The sequence below is a fragment of the Eptatretus burgeri genome, chromosome 2 (assembly GCF_056783735.1).
Source record: "Eptatretus burgeri isolate ZD-2024b chromosome 2, Ebu_testis_v1, whole genome shotgun sequence".
Taxonomy (NCBI): domain Eukaryota; kingdom Metazoa; phylum Chordata; class Myxini; order Myxiniformes; family Myxinidae; genus Eptatretus; species Eptatretus burgeri.
The window spans coordinates 83368066-83376729 of record NC_140962.1 but is presented as its reverse complement, the minus strand read 5'-3'; the positions used below and the strand labels follow the sequence as shown (position 1 = coordinate 83376729).

The 8664-nt window shown below is 47.6% G+C and overlaps 1 pseudogene; it reads right to left on the bottom strand.

Annotated features, from left to right (window-relative positions):
* LOC147032454 (uncharacterized) overlaps positions 1–6443 on the bottom strand; it is a 120021-nt pseudogene extending 113578 nt beyond the window's left edge.
* Positions 6444–8664: the final 2221 nt, after the last annotated feature.

Below are 8664 nucleotides of genomic sequence, written 5' to 3'. Positions count from 1 at the left end.
TATATACACACATATCTTCTTCTTCCTCTTTCGGCTGCTCCCGTTAGGGGTCGCCACAGCGGATCATCCGTACGATCCGCATCGTGATTTGGCACATGTTTTACGCCGGATGCCCTTCCTGACGCAACCCTGGTCGCCTCTTACGACACAGGGATATGGTACACCTATTTTAACCAGGGTATACACCGGCCCAGTATACTGGTACTCATTTCGCCGACCTCGGAAGGATGACAGGCTGAGTCAACCCCCTGGTGTATTAATTCAGTGGCCCAACGGGGCTTGAACTCAGGACCTCTTGGATCCCAAGCCGCTGCCCTAACCACTGCGCCAACACCAGGCTATAAGATATATGTATGTATATATATATATATATATATATATATATATATATATATATATATATATATATATATATATATATATATATATATATATACATATACACACACATACATATTGTTTAGGATACGGGGTGGGGGATTCGGACGAGTGCATCAATCACTGTCCATAACCAGTTTGGGTTTTCGCACCCTACTCTCGACAGCCAAATTTTAAAGATTCGGCGCCACCCTAACCACCGCAGTCTCCGGGGTTATAACGCCGGCTGGTTCGGCACAATTCTCGGGTTACGCGTCTCGAATCACGATACACAATACACCTGTACCTTGCCAGCTGGGGAATAGACCCCGGTTACAGACTGGTTTTGTCAGAGACCGAGTGGAGTCTACCAGTCTGTAACCATTTTGGTTTTTATATCCAAATTGAGCGGATCGTTCCTCGACACGGCACAAATTAAGTCAAAGCGGCATCTTCATACGAATCAGCCACATTTATTGGGGACATCGCGGAACACGACACAAACAAAGCATTCACTACAATGTTATAATTAATCTATAACCCGTTCTTAACTAGGAAGCTACGGATTATGGGTTTTGAAGGGGACCCTAACGAGATAAACCTTAAACGACATGCAGACAAGACATGGACAGCATGCAGACAAGACACAGAGAACTTGGTAATGTTTCATGGACGAGAGGAAAGTGTCAAAGGCACGAATGTGGCTCGTGAGAAGCCGATGTCCACGGATTCGAGCGCCTAAGCTCAAACACGCCGCGTGGCAAGATGGCACTAGTCCTCCTTTTGTCGCACCGCCCCACGCACGCGGCCTCCACGCGTTCGGACCCCGCACAAGGTCGACAGCACAAGACTGTCAGATCAATGGTGGGTTTCAGCTGGTTTCGCACAAGGTCCAGTATACAAGTCCAGGCCTGGCCTGTTCACCAGACCAGGCCAAATTGAGGAGTTGGGCTCCGGAAGGCAGATCGACAAACGTGTCGAGGACCTTCTCATGAAAGTCGATCGCCGACTCGACGTGCAGGCAGCCTCCAGTCGTTTCTCCTGCCTCCTTCACGAAGCAGATCGCAGACAGACACAGCCGTCCCCAACACAGCAGATCACGACCCCCCACAGGTCATTTCTCATCCAGCTGAGGGCAGACCCGGCACGCTCAGGTTCAGTTTTCTCTCCCGGCAGATTCAACACTGGCTTTCCTTTTTTTGCTCACCTCGAAACCCAACTGCCCAACTCCGTGCTCTCGGTTTTACCACCTTTTCTTTTTGGGGCGCGCCCCTTCACGAAGCCGACAAACTCCTCCCTTCAGTTTCACTTCTCCTTTTCTAGGCCAATCCACCTCTCAGCACTGGGCGGGACTATTGTCCGGAGAGAGGAAGGAAGAAGAAGAACCTCTCGGTCCACCACCAATGTACCAACGATGAACAGCCTCTTACACCTTCCGACACATGTAGCGTCCATTTACCGAACAACCTGCCTAAACATGCATTTAATGGGGGATCTTCGCTAATCCTATATTTAATAACACACTAAGCGCCATTTACGCAACACGACCCCCACCTTTCTCCCGAGGCTCTCCCGAGCCTCCATCTGGGGCAGCCCACGGCAATGGCCCTGTCTAATGTGCAGCACAGATCTCCCATTTACTCTAACCCACAACATGGGAAGCACTTAACTCCAAAACCAAAGTGTCACAGTAAGATTGGTATGTCCCTATCCTAGTGTGTCGGGTCACCAATGTAACAAACAAATTCACACTCTATGCACACTACTTAACATTCCAATTATGGGTTTGAACGGGAGGGCATTCAATTTTACTTTTAACACCAACATTTGCATAGGAGCAGAACATTCAAAGGTTCAAAGTTCTTTCACGTGTTCGCTCCTTTATGCCCCCTCCCGGCAGTATTGTCCATTCACCCCTGAGGGTTTCCTCAATTTGTGGCCTTATTGGCCTCTCACCAGGTAAGTTCATTCGGCCCAGTGGCCTAATCTTACAGAGTTCTTCGGCCCACTGAGCCCACAAAATGGCATGAATCTTCAGCTGCAACGGCCCACAAAATGGTGCTTTGGCCTCAATGGCCAACAAAAATGCTTCGGCCCATATGGCCTACTCACAAACAGCAGTAGGCAACAAGCCTTGCATTGGACAGCAGGTGACACAGCAATGGTGGCACGGTGATATCGATGGTAAGCAAATTCAGTTTGGAGGTATTCTTGAGGACGCAAATGGGTGTGATGACCTCAGACCAGGTGAGATGGAGTGTACCCTTAACCTTCCTTGCCTGACTTGTTTTGGTTAAGTTCTCTTTTTTTTTTCTTCCTTTCTTTTTCTTTTTTCTTTTACAGACAGGATGGTGTGTTTCTTACTCAACGTTATCTTCGTGGGTGTGTGCTCATGACATACTGGTGGCCTCTCTGGCACTTGGAGAGGGTGACCTCGCCTGGCCCTTGCTCACAAATTTTCCCATCAACATTACTCGTACCAGGTGTCACACATGAACAGTGCGGAGGAGAGTCCATTGAACCTTACCATTTACTTAGCTCTAAACAATGAACCAAACCCTGCTATGGCGAGAATTATCCTAATGACCCATTTTTTCCAACCTGGCACACTGTTCCATTCTATTAAACCTGGGCAAGGCCCTTATTTGTCTTTTTTCATTTGGTGGTGAGAGGCATAACTCGCTGGCTGGGGAGTGTGATTACTACTGGGACTCTTTGCCTGCTTCCAATTGGGGGGTGGAGGAAACCCAGCGACCTCGGAGCTCACCTGAGCGTGCCTCTGGCGCTCCTAACTAAGGGGTGGCTCTCTCTAGCCCCCATACTGTGCCCTCCTAGCACCCATACTGTGCTCTCACAGCACTTATACTGTGCTCTCCTGGCACTGAACCTACCGTGCTCTCCTGGCACTGAACCCTACTGTGCTCTCCTGGCACCTCTGACAGCCTTCACCTGCCAGGAACCCCCAAAGCCCTGCTGCCCTGTTTCCTGACTCACCAACCTCCCATACTATGTCACACTACCAACCAGTATCCCCATACCTTAGCCTGCACCTACCCCTTCGCAGTCTGCCTGCATGATGGAACAGCAGCCAGAATCCATGTCAAATACTCTAAGTCCCTCTAACCTACACAAACTTGGTTAAGAGACTCCTACCGACAGGGTACGTTGTTCGCACTCACTCTCCTCATTCGCACAACCGCGCCATTCACCAAAACACTTTGGTCATTCATTCCACAGTGCCACACACCCAGGCTACAACACCATCCAACACCTTTCACTTTTATGTGAAAATAAAAACACACCAGTCCCTCGGATCCCACTTGGTCATCAAATTTAACTGGTACACTTTTTCATCAAACCCCAATCAATTTGTCTCTACGTCCATCGTCCGTTGGCCTCCTCCATACTGCCCTAATCGTTTATTTCCAACCATTTAAACGAAACATCAAAATCTCTTCACCAGCCCCATGGAACCTCTGCATGGTTCCAACCAGGCATTTCAATCCTCCCTCAACCAAGCCACCCTTTGTCATCCACTTGTTTCAGGTGTGTTTAACGCTCTGCCTGTAATGTCTCCACCATTCTTCTTTTTTCCAATAATCACCCAAATCTACTCATGCCACTCTTATCCCTTCTGTCATCTCTCAATTTGTAATCACTTTGGGGACAATTTTCAATCAAAATTTCGTACATCCCAATATGGCCTACTTCTTTGGCGGATTGGAAGGGGAGTGAGGGAATGAATTCCTCATTTCCCGTTACATGCCTTTCCGCCACGGCTTAAAGGGGTCACGTCTCAATTGAGGTTGTGGTCCACCCCCCTCCTTTTCTCCAGGGTTCGCGGAAGTCAGTTAAACCCCAATCTGGGTAACGCCCCCCCCCCTCTTCTCCACAACTCCCTGAAGACAGACAAACCCCACTCAGCAAGCCAAACCCCTCATGTGCCCAGAAAGGCCTGAAGACCAAGTGACACACACCAGTGCCACCTGCCACTCATCTGTGCTCCAAAGTTCCTGTGAGGCCAAAGTTCCAAAGTTCCAAAGTTCCAAAGTTCCAAAGTTCCTGTGAGGCCGAAGAGAAATTAAAATCCAATTTCTAAAGCCTGCTCCTGGATGCAGCACCTCTAACTCTGTAAGAACCCATGCGGAGCTGTCCATTATGGATTCCGTCCCCTGGCTCAAGTTCTGTCCTGGTGGCATTTCTATTTCCTCTTGTACCTCCAACCTATTTCCTACGTCACCACTCATTCCAGGCTCAGGACTCCCACACACAGCAGGTTGCACACATTCCAAGGTAATGTGTTGACATTCCACACCTTCAACCTTGCCTGCGTACTGACTAACTGCCTCGCACTCCAGGGTTACATTCTCAACCGCCAGGTGAGTACCCACACACGTTTCGGTCTCGGCAGCACATCCAGGTGCTGTAGTCTGGACTGTGGGCTCAGCATTTGTTCACAGGCACTCCACACACACATTCAGGGGTCACGCATACGTGCACCCCCATCGGACAGTCTCCTCATTAACATAAAATTCAATTTCTACCTTAAGCTCCTCGTCCGCACCATGTATGCATGTGCCCACGCACCTGCCCCATTCCAGAGTCACCTCTGTCCGGTCGCTTCTCTCCAGCAGGTTGCTCATCATTGATTCACCACACTCCTCTTGGGCTGGAAGCTCCACATGCTGGACCTGCTCAAAATGTGTTTCATTCGTCAACAACCACGCATGCTCCCTCAATGTCTCCTTCCGAAGGGTTTGCTCTCATTGTGGTTTCATCGGGCGAGTGATGTCAATCAAGTTCCGCACCACTAACATTACTCCCTGTGGTGATATCCCACATCCCATATTATTGTGCTGTTCTACTTCCTGGTTCCATTTTCCTTTCCATTTGAGTCGTTTCTTCCTCTCTGAGCCTTTTTAGTTGTTCGCTATCTTTCCGGAGTTTTTCCATCTCTGTGTACTCCAACCTTGCTCTCTCCTTTAGTTGGTCAGTTTCAAGTTCGTTTTCTTTTTGTTTTCTATCCCACTGTCTCTCATTTTCTTCATTCTCCAATCTCGTCGTCTCCTTCATTTTGTTGATTTCCTTTTCCTGTTTCTTTTCTTGTTCTTTTTGTTCCTTATCCCACTGTCTCTCTTGTTCTTCCTTCTCCAATCTCATCGTTTCCCTCAATTGGTTGATTTCCCTTTCCTGCTTCATTCGTTGTTCTTCCAACATCTCCGCGTTGCAACAACTCCAACCTTGCTTTCTCCTTTAGTTGTTCTTGTCCTTTTTGTTTTCTCTCCCACTGTCTCTCATGTTCTTCCTTCTCCAATCTCGGCATTTCCTTCAATTGGCTGATTTCCCTTTCCTGCTTCATTCCTTGTTCTTTCACTACTTTCTTCCATTTCATTCTTTAATCTTGCCTTGGCTTCCAACTGTTCGATCTGCACAGTGTGGTTCCTTAATGTTTCATTCTCCGTTCTCTTTCTTTCCTCCCTAAACATCCTCAGTTCGTTTTGTAATTCCCTCTCTTTATTTTGGTGTTTTTGTTACTCAGAAGCTCTTTCCCCTAATTTCTTGATCATCTCCGCACCTCTTTCGCATGCTTCCCTCCTCATTTCGTCACTTTTCTTACTGTATTCCTTTAGTTGTTCCTGATATTCCTGTTCGCTTTTTATCTTCCGTTCTAGGCTTTCTCTTATCTGATTGCCTGATCTTACCTCTTCCTTCAGTTGTTCCGATTCCACATCGTGTTCCCGTTTTTCCTCTTCCAGCTTTGTTTTTTCCCGTTTTTCCTTTTCCAGCTTTGTTTTCCATTCTTCTTCCAAGTTCTTCCTATCCCGAGAATTAATAATTTGCCCTTCCTCTATTCTTTTGTCCAGTTTGCTCTTTTCTTGTTCCAACTCATGGGTACTCCACTCTACTTTCCTCATTTCTCCCTGTAGTTCCTTGAACTGTCTTGACTTTTCCACCACTTGATGGGTAAAACACTCTTCTTTAATCATTTCTCCACGTAGTTCCACGCCTGTGCTGGCTTAGTCCTCTTCCAGCTCCCGAATTTGTTCCTGTGCATCGGCCAATTGTTGTGATTCCCTGTGCGCATAATCCTCATGAACCTCGTCTGCGCGCCATTGTCCCTCATCCAAGTCAATTTGTAATTCCTCTATATAGTTATCACCACGCCTCCACTGCTCCAAGGCATCCGACAATCGTGTATGAATCTCGCCAACGTACGCTTTGTCGTCCTGCTTCGCCTGCCATGACCACGTGGTTTGAACCGGTGGGCGGGAGCGTTTCCTTCATGCCGTGCGGCTCGTTGCGCTATTATTAGCCCACTCCTGCTTCGTTTCACGCCGAGATGGAGCCGTGCCGCCATGCCGCCATTTTGTGACTCCATTTTTCTTTATAATTTCCAAGTTTTACGCCCGATCCACTCAAAATCAAATCAAATTTGCGAGTGTCGTTTTTTGTTTTTTTTCTCGCGCCTCTCGTAACCAATGTTCAGGGTGCGAAATGCACCACGGGTCCAAATATCCCGCTCCTGAGTACCAAATGTTATAGATTCAGCGGTGGCGGGATTCGCACCCGACTCTTGGCTGCCAAACGTTACAGATTCGGCGCCACCTCACCACCGCCGTCTCCGGGGTTTATAACGCCGGCTGGCTGGGCACAGGCCTCGGGTCACGCGTCTTCAATCGCGATACCAACGTACCCCTGGACCTTACCAGTTGGGGAAATAGACCCCGGTTACAGACTGGTTTTGTCAGATGCCGAGCGTTTCTGCCAGTCTGTAACCATTTTGGTAGTATATACCAATCGAACGGATCGTTCCTCGACACGACACAAATTAATCCAAAGCGGCAACTTCATACGAATCAGCCAGATTTATTGGGGAACATAACACAAGCAAAATATTCATGACAATATTTTTTATCAATCTATAACCCGTTCTTAACGAGGGAACTACGGATTATGGGTTTCGAAGGGGTCCCTACCGAGATAAGCCTTAAACGACATGCAGACAAGACATAGACAGCATGCAGACAAGACAGAGTACTTGGTGATGTTTCATGGACGAGAGGAAAGTGTCAAAAGCACGAATGTCGCTCGTAACAAGCGAATGTCCACGGATTCAAGCTCCCAAGGTCGAGCACGCCGCGTGGAAAAATGACGCCGCCCTCCTTTGTCGCACCGCACGTGGCCTCCACGCACTCTGACCCTGCGAGGTCAACTGCACCAGACCGTCAGGTCGATGATGGGTTTCAACTGGTTTCTCACAAGGTCCAGCATACATGTCCAGGCCTGGCCTGTTCACCAGACCAGGCCAACTCGAGGTGCAGGGCTCCGGCAGGCTGGGTCCATGGGATTCCAAGAGGTCGTCGAGGCATGAGGTGAGTAGGGACAGTCAGAGGCTCCGTCGTTTCTCTCTTGCCTTCCCGGCGCACGCCAGCCTCGAAGACCGACTGCTCATCCAGCAGATCGCGACTCGACACCCGCCGTTTCTCTCTTGCCTTCCCGGTGCACGCCGCCTCGAAGCCCGACTGCTCAACTCCATCCTCTCAGTTCTTTACCCTCTTGTATTTTTGGGGCGCGCCCTTATACGAAGCCGACAAACTCCTCCCCTTTTTCACTTCCTCTTTTTGGCCACTCCCCTCTCAGCGCTGGGCAGGGACCATTGTCCGCAGAGAGAGGAAGGAAGGAAGAAGAAGCTCTCGATCCACCACAACTGCACAAACAAATAACAGCCTGTAACACCTCCCGACACACAGATAATGTCCATTTTACCGAACAGCCTGGCTAAACATGCATTTAACGGGGGGTCTGAGCTAATCCTATATTTAGTGGCATACTAAGGGCCATTTCCGCAACAATATATACACATACATATATATATATATATATATATATATATATATATATATATATGTATATATATATATATATATATATATATATATGTATATATATATATGTATATATATATATATATATATATGTATATATATATATATATATATATATATATATATATATATATATATATATATATATATATATATATATATATATATATAACCCGTTCTTAACTAGGGAACTACGGATTACGGGTTTCGAAGGGGTCCCTACCGAGATAAGCCTTAAACGACATGCAGAAGAGACATAGACAGCATGCAGACAACGAACTGAATTCCATGCCCTAATATGGACATGAATCGGCTCGCATGGGGGACTCCAAGAAATGGGTAACCCTAACAAATTCCCCGAAGAACCAATCAAGAAGAGCAAAAGAACCGAACCAGAACAGAGCGAAGAAGACCCACGAAC